General features: G+C 40.8%; 1 protein-coding gene and 1 non-coding gene across 2 annotated transcripts in view; both read left to right on the forward strand.

The window, feature by feature from the left end:
- Positions 1-19,231, forward strand: part of kank1a (KN motif and ankyrin repeat domains 1a) — a 280,795-nt gene that overhangs the window by 46,509 nt on the left and 215,055 nt on the right. The gene's annotated exons all lie outside the window — the stretch shown is intronic.
- Positions 3,544-3,609, forward strand: LOC140722447 (small nucleolar RNA SNORD98). The gene has a single exon (XR_012097623.1). It is a non-coding gene; the product is annotated as a small nucleolar RNA SNORD98 (small nucleolar RNA).

The raw sequence follows: 19,231 nt of genomic DNA on the forward strand, positions 1-19,231 counted from the left end.
CTGCCTAAGACACTCATAATTTGTCCTTGCAGCAATGTAATACTCTCTGGCAAGGTCCATGCTTATTTATCATAAAACCTAAGGAGTTCTGGTCACTAACTGTTCACCCACTGAAAGGGGCAGGCTCATTACCCAACACCAACTACATTTGGTGAGTAGCAAAGCTAGTAGAGCAGAATCTGCATGGGGAGTAAAGGGATAAGGACACAACCTTGTGAAGCACCAGTGTTTAGCGTAATCGTGGCAGAGATATTGCTGCCAATGTTTACTGCAGTGTGTTGGTTACTAAGTCAAAGGTCCAGTTGCAGAGGGAGGTATTGACTTCCAGGGTCCAGAGTTTGTTGTTGAGTTTGCTTGGCACACTAGTATTGAAGGCAGAGTTGTAGTCAACAAGCTCTATCCTGACATGGGTGTCTTTACTGTCCAGATGCTTCAAAGATGCTCAGCTGGGAAGATGGTGTCTGCTGTAGACCTGTTTCAGCAATTAGGCAAATTGCAGTGAGTCAAGGTTGTTCAAAAAGCTCAAGTTGATGCATGCTTTAATCAGCCTCTCCAAGCACTACATGTTGGTAGATGTCAGAGCCGCTGGGCAGTAGTTGTTAAAGGCGTGTTATGTTGTTTTTCTTGGATACTGCAATGATTGTCTGAAAGCAGAGGGGACCCACAGCCTGAGGAAGAGGTTAAAAATGTGTGCATATACCATTGCCAGTTGATCTGCACAGGAACTAAAGACACCACCGGGGACACAATCCAGGTCCAATGCCTTCTGGAGAGTGAACCAGCAGAAGAATAATTTAACAGCGACAGTGTCTGTATTCAATTGCAGACAGGGAGAGCAGTGTTATACCCAACCCTTCTGTTCAAAACGTGTATAGAATGTCTTGAGCTCATCAGGAATGGCTGTTTTATATTTATGCAAGGGGAAAGACAGAGCCTCTGTCTAAATTCTAAACCAGAGCAGGTAAACCTCAGACATGTAATCTAGTACTGGCCTAGAATTTGAGTTCAAGGTCCTGATGCAGAATTCCTATCAATCAAGCAGCCGGCTTGAAAATCCCTGAACAAGCGGGACAGAGATTTTCTTGGATCAGTGGGATTTGGAGTAGTCTGTTATTGATGCTGTTATTGTTTCGGTTATCCTATATTGATCTTTCCATCATGTTATCGATGGATGATCCCTGAGAAAACTTGGTTCAAAATCCTACATTTGTGTCATAGTTGTATAGAAGTAACAATTTTTGCACTTTCGAATGGTGAAAATGCAACTCAATAGAACATTTTGTATACTTGTACTGTTTTGGAAATTACAGTGCACTTATTACATGATTATTGGTGTTCTGTTGGATGTTGAACACTAATAATCACATCATTATTGGCCTTGTAAAGAGCAATGATGAGACGGAGTGTAGAACAGAAGTAGAGCAGCTGGTGGATTGATGTGATAAGATCCTAAGCTTGAGAATGTGAAGAAGACCAAGAAAATCATTGTAAACTTCAGCAAACTGCAGACAAACCATCCTCCCCTGCGAATACATGGCTCCTCCATAGAGAGAGTTAAGTGCACCAAGTTCCTGGGAGTTCACATCATGAATGACCTCACCTGGTCCCTTAATATCACCTCCTTGAACAAGAAGGCACAGCAGTGCCTCCACTTCCTAAGGAAATTGAGGCAAGCAAAGCTCCTCGCCTCCCATCACCATCTTAACAGTGTTTTACAGGAGCACTATTGAGAGTGTTCTGACAACGTGCTTCTCCATCTGGTATCGGAGCAGTCAAACATTGGACCAGAAGTCCCTACAAAGGACTGTAAAAACAGCTGAGAGGATCATAGGGGTCTCCCTACCGTCCATTGGGGACACTTATCAGGAATGCTCCATATGCAGAGCATATTAGAATTCCACCCAGCATCCTCTTTGACTTTCTACTGTTCATGGAAACAGGAATGGTCAGGATGAGAACCAGTTTCTTCCCTCAGGCCATTAGGCATCATATTTCTTCCAGTTCCAAGGAGGGAACCAGTTTCTTCCCTCCTTGCCGCATCATATTTGAAGTTTCACTGGTTAGTCTGTTCTGTACCTTTTATAGTATTTGATATTAATGCACATCAGTTTATTATTTATGTGTGATTCATCTGTAGATTTTATCTTTGCCTTCATAAGTTATCGTGTGCTATGTTTTACAGCCGGTTTGGAGAAGAATTGTCTTGTTTCTATATACATTATGTGGTTATACATGTTCAGACAGCTATGTGGTTAAATGACAATAAAGATGATAAGTGGCACTGAGAGCTGCTTGGAAAAGCTTGTTCTTTGCCCTTCAGTGACACGTAATGTATAGAATGATATCTGAGCCAGCTGCTGTGCTGTTGGCTTGGGTCTACTCGGGCCGCTCCAGGAGTGGATCTGGGACGCGGTCTAGATCGGATGCTGTTGCCTGGCCTTTGTTCGCACAATGTGGTGTCTTTTTTATGCACAGTGGTTTATGTTTTTTTTTTCATTTGGGTTATACGAGTTCCTTGCTTTGGGGATGCCCATTAGCACAAATTTCAAGGTAAGTAATTTTACATGTACTTTGCATTTTTGATATTACCAAAGTTGGCCAACAGTAATATTGGAAAATTTTATTAAAATTAACAAGGGTTTCTGTATATAAAATGAGTGAACTTGCCTATTTCTGAACATTTCCACTTTTGCTTTCAAGGCTTGTAATTTTACTGTTCAAAAGATTTAGGTTTTGTCTTCTGTTATATGGCAATATAACCCAGTTGTTTTTAAGTCTATTGAAATGTAACTGTAAGTTGCTTAGAATTGTTTCATATGGCATTCACACTTCTGATCTGAAGTGTGGCCCAGGAGGGGCCTGTTCACTCGGGAGCCAGGGTTGGATCGATCTTTGTTTAGCATCTCGTCCACAGCCATTCCAACCTGGGTGGCCCTGAGTTGGCATCGCCTGTTGGAGTTCTTAAAGCACACAAGCCTTCACACGACATCAACGTGTTGATCCAGGTCGTGGAGGAGTGCTTAGCATATTATTCAATTTCTGCACTTTAAAACAGAAGGGTAAAATACATTTGGTTAGTAGCAAAGCTTAATAGATTTTTTAAGACATTTGGAGTATTCAGTTTTAATATCATTCCTGTAATTCATTCATGTCAGACAGTAGAATAAAATGCTTTTCACATTAACAGATGTGATTGCCATCTTGAAACTATATTAACATATCAATCACTCGATTGCCGTACAGAGATAATTCACACTAATTTTGAATGTGTGACTGGTAAGTAAATAGTTCTATTTAATAGATGTGTGATGCCATCTGTCTTACAATTGTAGGTTAATCATTAATCCTTTAGGTTTGAGTGTTCAGCTGATTTAACAGGAAGGTCAGCTGGTGGTGTAGTGGCATGCACACTGGACTTTGAAGCAAGTGGTTGTGGGTTCGAATCTAGCTACCTCCATACAAGTTTTCAACCCTGTTATTTGAGTAACTTGTTTAAATGGCAAGGAACAGCAAATGAATGAGAGTGTTTTCTGTGGACTCTTTGGGTTATGATGTGTCATTCCTATTCCATTGCTGAAAATCCAGTGATGAAAAAAGCTCACTGAACCCATACCCACAGCAATCAATGGCCATAGTCGCAAATGTGTATTACCCTTTTATGCCCTTAAGAAATCCATAAAAATATTGAATGACTATTATGGTAGCACAGGAAGGCTGCAGATTGGCTGACAAACAAAATTAAGATGGCATGAATCCAAGGAAGCAGTTTAAAGTGGCCAAAAATAGCAGTAGGAACAAGGATTTTGAGCACTTGGATATCTGGGGGGGGGGGGGGGGGGTGGAAAGTGAGAAACTTTGAAAATGAATATTAACAATTTCTATAGGATATCTGAAATACATCTTATGGAAATGTTTGTTTGATGATGAACTTCAATAAAAAAAAATTTTAAAAAAAGCTTAACAAGAAATTTCATTGTTTATGTAAGCATGGATCCCTGTGAGAATTGGGAGAATTTATAATGGAAATGAAACCACAGAACAATTGTGTAACCACTTTGAGTACTAGTTCATGGCAAAAGTCACAAAAAAATCTGTCAGGAATATTAGAGAGCTAAGGGTTCAGAAGAAGAAATTGGAACAATAGAGAAGTGGTGAGCTCAAGTTGATAGATCCCTGGAGCAGGTGAGCCTTGGAGGCAATCTGATAGAGGAGGCTGTTGATTCCGATGCAATTGCTGCACTTGAGACATTTGATACTTAAATGCGCAAGCCTTCGAAGGATACAAGTAATGTAATGTGTGCTAATAGGTTTTGTATAGACAGGCAGTAAAATGTTGGCATGGATATGGATGGACCCAAGGACCCATTTCAGGAGTCGTGTTACTCTGCTTCTGTAACAAGAGGATTGACACCACAGCGCTTTGAAAGGTAGCTGTGGAGATGAAGGACCCCTTTGCGATCATTGTCTGTATTTGGCGGAGTTGATCCTGTGGACTGGGAAGTAGCAAATGTAACCCCACTATTTAAGAAAGGAGGGTGAAGGGAAAAGAGTTGAGCCTAAAAACTGTTGCAGGGAAAAAGTTAGAAAGTGTGATGTATTAAAAACAGAGTTCAACAATCAGAATGAAAGGCAAATATTGTATGATTTCATTTATTGGAATTCTTCAATGTATCCAGCAGAGTAGCTTAGGAGAACCTGTAAATATAGGCAACTTCTGTTTTATGGGGCTTTTGTCCTAGAAAACAGCTTGAGTCATGATTTTCCATAATATGTCAAGAATTGCAAGACAAATATTTTTACATGGGGACATGGTGGGGGGGTGGGGGGGGGGAAGACACCCAAAGAGAGACACTTCCTTCACTTCTGCTTTCCATATCTGAATTGTTTGTGAAGTCCTTTACTGAGCAAGCGTAATGTCCTCCAGGAGTCAGATTTAAATTATTGAATAAGAAACAAAGGTTCATGCCAGAATGCAATTATAGATCTATGTACAATTTTGCCCTTCACATCATAGGAAGCATGCTAACGATGCAGAAAAGAGCAGAACAGATCCTTTACCAAATTACCACGAGAAAGTAGAAAATGTTTAGAAATATTTGGAGCTGTTTTTAAGAGCAGAGGAGAAAATGACCAATGTTATGAAGGTTTGTATAATCTGAGGTAATACCAGCGGTTACAAGTTTAAACGCAGGAGGTCTGGAATGGAGAGAAGCTTTAACACATTCCACAGACTCAAGCATGTGACAAAGTCAGAGTTAATCATTAAAGCGAGACCACATTTGCTTTTGAGATTACTCAGTTTGAGAAAGGGCAAGTGGGGGAATGCAGCAAGAAGTGAACAGGTTGGGAAATTGTGATAAGGATGACTAATCATGCGCAGAAGAAATCCCTTTATTTGAACCAAGCAATCTGTTTGCATGTTTTAGTAGGGGTGACTGTTTTTTGATGTTGTTCCATGGTTCCAGAAAGAAATCCTCCTAAAATTTCCACATGTTCTCCGAATGTGGCTGTTATATCTTCACTCTCAACTACAAAACTTTAATGGTCTGACTCCTGTGCTAGACTGATGTGTGTCTCTTGTCCATTTTGCTGGGGTGTCCTTAGTTGTTTTCACTCTCACCTATCCAACCAATATCTATTAGAGCTTAGTCCAACCAAACCAGACAATGTGTGATGAGTCTTGGGTTGGTTTCGAGTTGAAAAGAAAATGTCCTTTGGTTGAAGCTCTATATTTCTCTTTAAGAGAACTGCAATTAGATTTACTTTGAGTACATCATGTCTGGGTTGGGGCTGTCTACTCTGCTTCATCAGTAGGTATCTTGAGGAACTGAGGCTTCGAGTGCAGCCTTGGTATCTACCTCTACATCACAGGAGGGCGTTCACTGGGAACGTGATCCTATTTTCTTTTCCATTTTTTCATTGTCGCCTTGCACCTACTTTCCTCCCATGTCTATGTAGCCATTAACAGAAACAAATCCTTTTGGACCTGATTAGGTGGCGGGGTGGAGATGCATCTCTACCAAGGGAGGTGTAAGGTGCTCCTTCTCTCTGCTAGCCTGCAGGTCACCCTTGGGGAAAGGTGTAGCATCTGCTGAGCTGCACGATCAGAGTCGTGTGAAGCCGTGGGAGCTGGTAGTGGATGAGCAGCTGGTGCATAACACAAGTCCTGGTTATGCGACCACCGACAGACACCAGGATGACAGTCTCTGAAAAGTATTGATAATGGCTGAAGTCACCTGTCTTGTAAAGATACTGCTTAGAAGAAGGCAATGGGGAAACTACTTCTGTAGAAAAATTTATCAAGAGATATCAAGGCCGAGAAAGAATAAACAGTTGATGTTTCTGAGACCCTTCACCAGTCCTCCGTTGTTTGGTCGGAATCCTGGAACTTGCTGAACTTGTGGGATAAACTTCACCCTGAAGGAATGCAACATTTCGAAGAATCATCACTACCACCTACTTATGACTAACTCAGGATGAGCAAAAATTACCGGCCTCGTTCATGATGTCTTGAACCTGAGGAATGAATTAACAACTTAGCTGGCCAGGCCACCATTTGTCACTCACATCTACTTTCCTCCTGGCAGCTTGGTGAGAATTATGTTCCTTCAACTCCTAGAATTCTGTAGTGGCGTGATGCAAAAAAAAAAAGCTGAATCCTTTCAGAGGGAAATATGGAGCCATTCCTCTCAACATTTGGAGTTGCAATATGAGCTAGGTGATGGGATAAGGTTGCTTTCCTTAAAGTGGAGCACACTCGCTGGCCAAGTGGCCTAATTCTGCTCTGGAATTTTGTGGTCTAATGGAATGCAAAACTGGTGGCCTTTGCAAGGCTAGTAGGTCTGTAGTCAAGTTCAGAGTATTTTTTTTAAACATCAAAGTGCATAAGTGTCACAACGTACAACCCTGAGATTTATTTTCTTGTGGACGTATTCAATATCTAATAGAATAATTATCAGAATCAGTGATAGATCACACCAACTTGGGTGTTCAACCAGTGAGCAGAAGACAGCAAGCTGCAAATACGGGAAGAAATGATAAATAAATAAGCCACAGATTTTGAGAATATGACATGATGTCCTTGAAAGTGAGTCGATGGGATGTGGGAACATTTCAGTGATGGGAGAGTTATCCCCTTTGGTTCGAGAGCCCGATCTATGAGGGGTAATAACTGTAGCTGAACCTGGTGTTGTGAGTCCTGGGGCCCCTGTACCTTCCTGATGCCAGCAGTGAGAAGGGAGCACTACTGAGGTGGTGGGCATCCCTCTCTGATGGATGCAGCTGTCCTGCGACAGTGCTTCATGTAGATGTGTTCAATGGTGGGTACGGCTTTGCCAGTGATGGACTATGATGTATCTACAGCTTTTTGTAGGATTTTCTGTTCAAGGGCATTAGTGTTTCCATACCAGGCTGTAATGCAGCCAGACAATGTACAATACTCTCCACCACTCTTCTACAGAAGTTTGTCAAAGTTGTGGATGTCATGGTGAATCTTCACAAACTCCAAAGAAAGTAGAGGTGCTGCAGTGCCTCCGTCGTAATTGCAATGGTGTGTTTTGCCCAGGCAATGTCCTCTGAAATTATAGAGGAATTTAAAGTTACTGACCCTCTCCACCTCTGATCTTCTGATGAGGATTGACTCGTGGTGTTCTGGTTTCCTCTTAAAGTCAAAAATCAGCTCTCTGGTCTTGCTGACATTGAGTAAGAGGCTGTTGCTGTGGCACCACTCAACCAGATTTTCTTTCTCCCTGCTATATGTTAATTCGTCACCACCTTTGATTTGGTCAACGACAGTCGTGTCATCAGCAAACCTGAATATGGATTGGAGCTGTGCTTAGCCATAGTCTCAAGTGTAAAGCAAGTAGAGCACACTGCCTTGTGGTGCACCTGTGCTGGTGGAGTTCGTGGAGATGTTGTTGCCAATCCAAAACTGACTGGGGTCTGGAAGGGAGGAAATTGAGGATCCCATTTGCACAAGGAGGAATTGAGCTTAGTGGTTAGTTTTTGAAGGGATGATAGTATTGAATGCTGAGCTGTAGTTGATAAAAAGCATCCTGATGTATGCATCTTTGCTGCCCAGATGTTCCAGGGTTGAGTGAAGAGCCAGTGAGGTGGCATCTACTGCGAACCTGTTGCTTGCTGCCAAAGTGAGTGGCTGAAGATCTCTGGAAATTCCAGCCAGTTAATCAGCACAGGTCTTTAATACTTGGTCAGGTACTCATTAGGGCGGCATGCTTTCCGTGGGTTCACTCTCCTGAAGGCCGCTTTCGTGTCAGCCTCACATCCTGAAATCACAGGGTCATCAGGGGGTTGTGGGATTTTATGGTGGCTCCTCCATCTTTTGATGGTCAAAGCGAGTATAGAAGGCATTAAGCTCATCTGAAAGCAAAGCCCTGTCACCTGTGTTGCTTCTTTTCTCTTTAAAAGGGTTGATGGCCTTCAAACCCTGCCGCAATGGACGGGCATCCCTTTTGTTGATTCAAGCTTGGTCTGGAATTGCCATTTCACCCATGAGATGGCTTTCTCGAGACTGTATCTGGAGCTTTTATAACTTTCCTGGTCACTGGTCTTGAATACCTTTGGCCTGACCCTCAGCAGATTGTGAATCTTATGGTTTGTCCAGACCCTCTGGTTGGGGAAGGCTTGGAATGATTTTGTGGGGACACACTCAACTGGTGTATTCATTCAAATTAGCAGATGAGTCCTTGAACATGACCCATTCCACCATCTTGAAGCAATACTGTTGCTATTCTTCTGCCTTCTGTGTCCTACCTGATCTCTGGAGCTTTGCACTTAGCTTCTGCCTGCATGCCGACAGGGGAAGGACAGCTGGGTGATTAGATTTACTGACGTGTGGTCTGGGCATTCCTTGTATAACAGTGGTGTAGTGTTGGGACCTCTGCTGCTAAAGGTTGTATGCTGATGACAATTGGACAAGGTTTTCTTCATACAAGCCTGGCTGAAGTCCCCGACAAAGATTTGAAATGCGTCTGATGTCATCTCCAAACAAAAAAACATTACATGTGCCTGTTTATAGATGGCTGCTGGTGATATGTGGGAGGAGCTCCCTAGGTAAATAGAACAGATGGCATTTGAATGTTAGGTGTTCGAGGTCGGGGGAACATGAGTTTGACAACACTGCTGCATTGGAGCACCACCAAGGGTTTATCATGAAACGTGCCTCCATCTTTCGCCTTTTCCAAATCAGCAGTTTCGTCCATCCTGAAAAGCCTTTGGGTCTGATTGTCGTATCTGGCATGCTGGGAGTAAGCCAAGGCATTTGTGTTTGTATTTCAGAAGCAGTTCAATGATGTGGAGACTAGTAACTTAATTGTTAAACCACAATTAAATTCTCGACAGAGCACAATTCACTAAAGTTTGAAGTATTTTAGATCTGAAGAACTGAAGGCTGTGTGGGAGCTGCTTTGGGTATTGATGATTAGCTGATGCTTGATAGGTCTTCAGTATCTGAGCAGAATATAGCAACTTGATTACAAATGCACTGGCACACCCCCACCTATCTCAGAAAAGGTGATCATAATATAAAGATTTCGCAAACAGAATGAATTTGCTTTCTATTGAAGCAGTGACGGCTCTTAAACCAAGTAATCAAGTAATTACTTAAAACAAAAAGTACATTATTATATGTTTTGATTTAAGGATAAAATTACACATCTATTTTTTTCTTTTTGCTCTTTGCCTGGCTTCACCAAATTCCACGCATTCCATGGGTAATCTACTCTGAGGCTACGCAGTCTGGTTATTAGAGACTTAAGACATGATTTAGATGGCAATCACTGGTCACCTGAAATGTCTACTCTCATTGTACCACCTACCCATACTTGTTTGCTAGAAATATTTTCCCCATGTGCAACGCTTTTAGAAATTGATTTTTAAAAATGGGGCTGCTTCACCACTGCAACCCAGGTTCAGTCCTGGCCTCTGGTGCTCTCTGTGTGGAGTTCATTCATTCTCCACATGACTTCCTGAGTGCTCCATGCATAGTTCAAATTGCCCCTAGTATGCAGTTCAGTTAGTGAGGGGTAGGGTAAGCAAGGGAGTTGTTGGGACATTAGGGGAAGATAAAATTAGATTAGCGTGAATGGTGCTTGATGGTTTGTGCATACACATGGGCCTCTAGTTCCCATGCTATTTGATTCCATTCCATCCATGACATAAAGTAAATCTTCTCGTCACTTGAATTGCTTGCAGTATTACCTAATGGATTGCTTTTTTAATTTCTGCTCAAAGATGAGTTCACTAAGAATTCTCTTTTTTTAAAAAAAATTCTCCTTTGTTTCTCCCTGTTCCCTGAATTCACCAGATGCTTCTGCCAAATGCTTGTCATGTTTATGTTTGTGCTTAACATTCATCTCCAGACTAAAATCACTGAAAACAATCCAGTAATCATTGCTTTTCATGCATTTTTTTTTGTGTACCACTGTGTACCTCTAAATGGCTGGTATTTGGCTTCTTTCCTTGCATTTTACTGCAGTTTACTGTGAAACAGTGAGATGTGACATAGAGAACAGTTTGTCTGTTACTAGGCAATGTGCATATGTGCTTGTAAAAGTCAGACTGGTATGTCAAATGACTTAAAGTGCTAGTAATCTTTTTAATCCTGTTTATTGACTATTTATCTTGCTGAACTTTTTCTTGCAAAATCATTATAGCATTGTCAGTTGAATACTAACCTTCCGCCAAGAGGCTGAGAAGTTGCCAAGTGCAGGTAGGAGTGTGCAATTGAGGTTACAATCAGATCAGCCATCTGCCACAAGCAGGACTTCCCGGAGGTCAAACAAACACTTTCATTCCAATTCCTGTTCTGAAGTGCTGATCCATGGTCTCCTCTTGTGCCAAGATGAGGCTGCCCTCGGGGTGGAGACGCAACACCTTGTAATCTGTCTGAGTAGCTTCCTATCTGATAGCATGAGTGTCAATTTCTCCTTCCAGTGAACATTGACTTGCTGTGGTTATACTTGCATTCACTATAAATTGTGAAATTGTAAATGGAAAACTCATTTCCCCTCCATTTTGAAAGCCCACAGATGTTTGTAGCACTATAGTTCCATTCACTCATATACTATAGTTCCATTTACTCATATACTATAGTTCCATTTACTCATATACTATAGTTCCATTTACTCATATACTATAGTTCCATTTACTCATATACTATAGTTCCATTCACTCATATACTATAGTTCCATTATAGTTCCATTCACTCATATACAATTTTATTGTGGACGAGGCTTCTGATTCACAGTTTGAGTTCATGATATTGGAGTTGTTTAGTTTACCGGTGGACCTGCTGTGCACAGAAAAGCCAGTGGACTTTTTAATGTACTATGGTTCCTTGTGAATGTAAGGTTAAGCACAGGATTTCATAGATCTGATTGACTAGTGGTGTTCTGCAGGGGTCAGTGTTGGGACCACTCCTTTTCACATTATCCCAATGATTTGGATGATGGAATTGATGGCTTTGTGGCCAAGTGTGTGGATGATCCAAAGGTGGGTGGAGGGATAATTAGTGTTGAGGATGCTGAGTTTGCAGAAGGGCTTGGACAGACGAGGAGACTGGGCAAAGTAACGGCAGATGGAATGCAGTGTTGGGAAGTATACCGTCATGCACTATAGTGGAGGAAATAAAAGCGTATGCTATTTTCTAAACAGACAATTTGGAAATCAGAATTGCAAAGGGATTTGGGAGTCCTCATGAAGGAGTCGCTAAAGGTTAATTTGCACGTTGATTCAGTGATGAGGAAGGTAAGTGTAATACAGTATCAGCATTCATTTTGTGAGGACTAGAATATAAAAGCAAGTACTTACCGCTGAGGCTTTAAAGGAGTTTGGAGTATTGTTTGCAGTGTTGGATGTCTTATTTAAGAAAGGATCTGCTGGCATTCAGGGTCCAGAGGAGGTTCACGAGAAAGCTCCCTGGAATGAAAGTGTTAATGTATGAAAAAAATTTCAATGGCTCTGGGCCTGTACTCGCTGGTGTTTAAAAGAATGTGGGGGTGGGGAGGAAAGAGAATTTCCTTGAAACATATCGAATATTGAAATGCCTAGATAGTGGATGTAGAGTGGATGTTTCCTTGTCGTTGGGGAATGTAGGGGACAGCCTCAGAATAGAAAGTCGTCCATTTAGAGATAAGGAGGAATTTCTTTTGCCAGAGGGTGGTGAGTTTGTGAAATTCATTGCTGCAGACAGCTGTGGAAGCCAAATGATCAGGTATATTTAAAGCAGAGGTTGATGGGTTCTCGATTAGTAAGGCTGTTAAAGTTTATGGGGAGAAGGCAGGAGAATAGCGTAATTCTGCTCCTAGTCTAGTGTTTTACTTCAGACTGTACATCCAGTGAGGAACTGTTTGCTGAGCAGGTGCATAGAATGGATTCAGAGCTCTGACTAGCTGATTTAATTGAAATCCTATACTCTGAAACTGACATTTTACTTGTATTGTTTACAGAGGCTGGCCAAGGATTAACATACCAGGGAGGCCCGCCCATGGCTTTGGCATATAATTTTAGCATTTAACTTTGAACCAATGAGAGCTATTAATGGCAAAGCACTTTAAATTTCTCAAGTCAATTCTGTGTAAGTTTTATTTTGTAACATTTATATTATGCATGCACCCATAGAATGTCTATCATTTTAGAGTATACACAAGCATACTAAAACTAAATAAACAGCTGAGAAATGATGTAAGAGTAAATGAGTTTTAACCGTCCGTATTTCATCTACGCAAGTTTCAACTCAAACATTCCAAATACTTAAGGTAGAGCATTATGACCAACTTTGCACAGCCTCTAGCAGGCAGCAAGTACGTGAGGCACAATGGAGAGAGAATAATGCTTCCATTTTTGTTGAGTCTAAATTCTGGAACCCCCCCCGCTCCAATCTCACTGAGATTAATTTTACCAGAAGGACTGCAGTAGTTAAAAGAATTCTGTTCAAGGCAATTGGGGAATAATTGCTGACCTTGGCCATGAACACCCAGATCCTGTAAATGAATTGCATTTACAGTACTGTTTGGTTCCTAAACGCTATTTTGCTGGGAAGAGATGGAAATTAAGATTACAAGTGCTAGTTTAACTACTAAATTACTACAAAAGCAAACAACTTTCTCATTTCTTGTTTGATAAAAGGTGTACTGTGAATTAATGCCAATCCATCCATCTATTCATTTGAATGATTTGATGTTTTATACAGGTAGTCTCCAGGTTTATGACAGGGTACGGTTCTTCAGAACTGTTTGCAACCTGATCTGTTCAGAAATTGGAGATGAATGAAGTGTGTGGGAGAAGATCACAAAAACAGTGTGGCTGAAGAGTGAACAGGCAGTCTCTCCTTGTCACTACCGAGACGGGGTCACCAACCGGCTTTAGTGACTCAGTGAGTGATCGGGTCTTTTCAGCATTCCTCACTCTGCTGGACCCAAACCCGACTGTTGTGGCCTGGTGCACTGGAGATAGGAGGTGGTGTGAATGCCCTGTTCCCACCAGACAAATGATTCCAAACATATCTACCCCCAGCCATTGTCTTGATCTTCCAAATGTTCATTCATGTGTACTTAGTTGTCTGTAAACTTTGTAGCCCAAGGACCTGTAGGAGATGATGCATGCGTGCTAACTTGCACCTTTTCCAAAGTCATGCAGATCATCAGACGGGAAACGGTTCAAAAATGTTTTCCAACTCCCCATTAAGTGCAACATCTCCACTTGCACTGGGGAATTATTGGTACATGTCTGATCAAATTGGATACGGGGCATTTAGGATGATATTGAGACTCTCTGGAGCTCTTGGATGCCCTTTGTAAGCATTTTAAGATCAAGCCACCTTTAAAATGGTGTTTGTTGGGCATCACCTGTCCCATGTGTCAGACAGAGCTTGTAGTTCTTGAATTGCTCTTGTCAGCCATCTCAGAATTTTAAAAAAAATCAGTGGTGTCACTTCAGTCCTAAACAGCTGCCTAAAATTTATAAACTAACTTGCTGACTGGCTGCAATTTGTTTGATGCTAAGAAAGGCTGGCACATATCTTGAGCCATTGTTCTTTGGGTAACATTTGAGACAAGGATAGGTTTCACCTACCTACAGAACTTCAGTGGCAAGCCGCACTTTCTGACATCGCACACTCAATAATCATACTGAGGCATTGTTCAGTATTTCTTTTAGTCTTAAAACTAATTTTAAAAGTCACCTGCAACTACTGGAGAAGATTATTCTACAGACATTCAGTTGTTGTGGAATGAAAATAAATGTGGAAAATGTTGAGTTAGGCAGAACTTCCTGTGTTTTGATACAAGCTTGAAAATGAATTTTGCAATTTGGAAAGTCTGCAAAGAAAATTTAACTTGTGCCTGTAAATATCATCCTTGGAGCAAAGGATACCCAAGCGGAAAGGTAAGTTGCTGGAAATGCATTTATATGTAACTGACTTTATCTTCTTGTTTAAAATGAGCACCTAAAATGGCATAGAAAGCAATCAGCCCTTTGCCTCTGGATGGAATTGGCAGAGAAGGCCAACACAGATAGAGTGAGTGAGCCAAAGGGCATGTTTCAATGCAGTACAATCTTTGAATTTATCTGCACCTAAATCACTGCCCATGAAAAGCAATAAACGCACTATAAATTTAATATTAGATCAGTACAGTTTGGCTGATGGTATGTACAAATTCAAGAGAAGACACAGGAATGTAGTCAGACGAAACTTGTAAACTAGGATTTTGGATACAGTACTTACTTATTTATTGCACACTGTGATCTAATGACTAGCACTGTGGTGTGCCCCCTCAGGAGTTCTGCTTTGGAATCTAAACAATGCTTTTTTAAATGCTGCTTTCCTTTTAATCTAGCGCTTGTCTTTGAGAACCCTGTTTTTTTTTTCATTCCTAAATATGTAATTATTTTACATTTTTCAACAATAGAAACAAAACCTCTCATTTTATTATTTAAGATAAATACCACAAGATACATTTTTGCTTTCTGGTTTAATTGTGCAGGAAGCTATCTTGAAGTCAAGTAAGCATTTATGGAGGTTAGACATGGAATATTCTTAACAAATATGTAAATTGAGGGGAAAATCAAGTAATCTTACTCTGACAGTCTGATCTTTAATCTTTCAGCAAACTGTCAAAAACTGCTGTACATCATCAAAAGCCTTTTTGTTTGCATGCCTTTTAAGTTGGCTGAGTGTAGACTGCTGCGTTCTTAAAGCCAGTGTTTCACATTTACCTTCAGAAAAATCATTAAAATCCTGTCCTTTAAGAATAGATAGAAGGGGTTGGTCACCCATTACTTTTTGAAGCACAACAAAAAGTCGTGTCTCAGAATTGGAATAAGACATTTCAATGTGCATCTTTGATACTGGAATGTGGGAGCAGTAAACTGAAGAATTATGTGCATTTGTATTTTGGAGCCATCCATAAACTTAAAGATGAAGACGAGGGAGGGCAGGCTGTTTTACGGCTGAATTTTGCTGAGTGTAGTATGCTTGTTCTTTTGCCTGCCAAGAAGTTTATTTTTGCAATAAAACTGTACAGCCCACACTTAAAATGGTAAATGCCTTCTCATAGAATGGAAAAAGATTGTATCTAGCTCTTTCGTTTTTCCCTTAATCTGAATACTTCCAAAATAGTTTGTTTCAAAGTTATTTTGAGCAGGTTTGGAAATGCATTACAGGAGACTTCAGGGCTAAATTGATGATTTGTAGAGTTAGAAGAGATGTCAGCATTGGGATGGTCATTAATAGGCTGCCTAAAATGTATAATGTGACATAATGAACTAAAGTGTACAGATGTAAGTTTTAATGTAGAAAAATTTGAATTTTTTTATTCAAAATATACTTTATTGAAAAATAAAATTATTTACAATGAACCATTCAATGACATTCATTCCATTACAGACGTTTCCTCGACATTCTATACATTTCCACACCCTCAGCCACTCATTTGGCATTATGTTGTTTCATCTTTACACACCATTGTTGAGGGGTAAACTCCCCGCCACCCTACCCCTCCCACTCCCGCGGGAGAAGAACTCTAAACTGTGGTCCTTCCCCACTGGGCTTTTGCGGTGGCTGCACCAAGTTTGAGTGCATCCCTCAGCATGTACTCCTACAGCTGAGAATGTGCCAGTCGGCAGCATTCCCCCACGGACATCTCCGTGTGCTGGTAGACCATCAAGTTTCGGGCGGACCCAAGAGTGTCTTTCATCGAGTTGATGATCTGCCAGCAGCGCCGGATGTTGGTCTCGGTGTGCGTCCCCAGGAACAGCCCGTAGATCGGAGAGTCCTCTGTTACGCAGCTGCTGGGGATGAACCTCGGCACTGTCCCTTCCATCCTCCTCCACACCACCTCCATGAACCCACAGTGTTGAAAAAGGTGGGTCACTGACTCCTCACTGTAATCCTCCCGTGGGGTGTGGAAACGACATCCTGGGCGTACAGGAGGGATCTGACTGGGAGGGCCCCTCTCACCGTCAGCCAGGCAAGGTCTTGGTGCCTGTTGGTGAGGTCTGGCGATGAGGCATTTTGCCAGATGAACTGGACGATCTGCTCAGGGAACCATCCCACTGAGTCCATCATGTCCTTCTCCTGCAATGCCTGCAGGACATTACGTGCTGACCACTGCCTGATGGCCCTGTGGTCAAAGGCGTTGACCTGGAATTATGACTGACAAAAAGGAGTGACCTTAAGGGTCTTAATACTCTGAAGGAAAGAAGGAATTTGTTTACAAGACAACAGTTTGTTTGCAGCAACGTTTCAGGCTGTGGATGTGAGAAGCTCTTGCTTTCACAAGTATCATGTGATTCTCCTAACAAACAAGCACCAAAGAAACAAAGGCCCATCATTAAAATTACAACACGTTCTTCATAGACATCCTTTTTAAAGAATTTATAGAGCTGCTGCATGCTTCAACTTGTCTTCAGTCAGGTTTTTTCCTTCAATGGGTTGGTGAATAACACTTGGCACAAAGCATTGGCACATCTATGTTCAACCATGCTTCAAAACCAAGCGAATACTAAGTGTTCCACTATCTGACATGGTCTCATTAGCTATTGATTGTTTTCTGGTTGATACAAAAGATCCATTGGCAGTATTGTGAAGTATTTCAGAATTTTCCCTGGTGTCCTTTCTGAAATTTAACTCAACCAGGAAATTAAACAAAATATGCGGTCTATCTACTGCTTTGCTGTTTCTGGTAGCTTGCTCTGTATAAGTTGCTGTTGAGTTGTTACAACAGTGACTCCACTTTAAAATATTTTCTCTCTAAAATTCTTTGGGATGGCCTTGGTCTAACAGTCACTGGATAAATGTTTTTAATTGAAAATTCAGTAGTGTAGGAGGAACTATCACCCAAGTGTTCTTCTCAGTAGGCTGAATGGAAAACTGTTGGGAAATATTATCAATGGCTATAGACTAAGATTATACCTTGCTGTCAATTACAGAAGATCTTTGGAGATCAGGAGGGAAGGGGCCAGGAAATGTCTTTTCATGGTTCAATAGAAAATTTGTAATCCATAAATTAATGTAGAAAATTAATCTGTACTTAAACACGAAGGATACAAGCTAGCTTGAAGCCACCAGGACTTCGGGTTCAGCTGTCCTTCAGAAGGTAATCCTACAAAAGTACCAGCCTGACAGGTTGTTATGAATTGAGGATTTTGCTTAGGAGGTAACAGCCAGAACGGAGGAATTGCATAGACCACCACCCCACCTCCAACTCTTCCTCCTGGACCTGAGGAAGACTAGCTTTAATTAATGGCCATGAGGATGCGTAGGAAGGATGCAGCTTGTTCTTACAGACTTGGTGTTATCTTCCCCATGAATGGTGTCAATGCATCTTAGATTTCCTCCTTAATACAAACATCCATATTTAAATTCTGAAGCATGTTTTTTTTATTAACAAAACTTAAATTGGTTATATGTGAGGGCCAGCCCTGGTGTTGTATTCTTTGTTTTGTCCAGGAGGGGAAAACTGCTTGATTGCTGTCTCCAAGCTTAAAAGTAGGTTGCTTTGCCTGGATAATTGCCAGATGCTTAAAGTACTCGATGGGCAGCACGTAGCCATGTTTTGCAGTATTAATTAAACTTGAGATGCCATTTCATTTGTAATCTATTGGTTAGTGAGGAGTAAATGATTTCCTTTTAGTAAGAAGGTCTTGACTTTTCATCCATGAATGGAAAGCTGCAGGATACTTTTATTTTCTTGGCATAATAGACAGTGTCTGTCACATGTACAGTCTGAAAAGAAGAAACAACAGGCCTTCTGGTGTTTTAGAAAATGCACCTGCATTCTTGCACATAATTGGATAAACTAGGAGAATGCTTGTACAAGCTTATAAAAGCAAATTAAATGTGAAATCTGAGGAGAAAAGCAATTATATAAACTGCATTTACTATATGATGCCCCATACCCCATGATGCTTCCAACTGAAGTAAAAATTTAAGAATATTGTACAGTAGTTGGCGGGGGAAGAGAAGCTAAAATGTAAAAAGGCTTAAAATGGAAAGGATACATTTTTATTTGTGATGCCTTTGCACTTTTCAAAAAATCTTCTGAATATTTATGCACAGCTGCATACATAATAGGCTGGACAGTAATTTACCAGCTTGATAATATTTTGAACCTTTTCAAGTGATGAAGGATGTATTCTTATGCTGTTTAACTATGAATTAGAATTTTTTAATGCAAATTAAAAATTTTTGGTCTTGTATTGAGTTTTGCCATCCATTTGATTGTTTAATTGATTATAATAACTTAACATTTGAAATATGGGCTCTGGAAAGCAGGATTAAAAACGAAGTATATTCTGTAAGACAAATGTAGAAATACAATGCATTCAACATTGTTTTTGTTTGAATGGCTCATGGTGTTTTGGGGGTGGGATCTTGAATGAGTTGCAAAGCTTTAAGTTTCTCATTTGGAGCAAAGCTCGTCATTTCCCCCCACTCTGGTCAAATTAAGGATGACTAAATCTACTCTGCTTTCTCCACAATTCCTGCCTGATCTGCTGGGAATTTCCACTATCTGCTACCATTGTATATTTAACAGATGCAGGTTTTTTGTATTTGGTGGTAATGCTAGCCTGCAATATTTATTTCAGTAAATCGCTTAAGGAAAAGATCGATTTAAAATTATAGTCCTTGTTGATCTGGAATATACAATGCCTGTTTTTTTTAAAAAAAAGTATTCACCCCACTTTAACGTTATCATGTTTTATTGTTCAA

Source organism: Hemitrygon akajei, chromosome 2, assembly GCF_048418815.1.
Source record: "Hemitrygon akajei chromosome 2, sHemAka1.3, whole genome shotgun sequence".
Lineage (NCBI taxonomy): Eukaryota > Metazoa > Chordata > Chondrichthyes > Myliobatiformes > Dasyatidae > Hemitrygon > Hemitrygon akajei.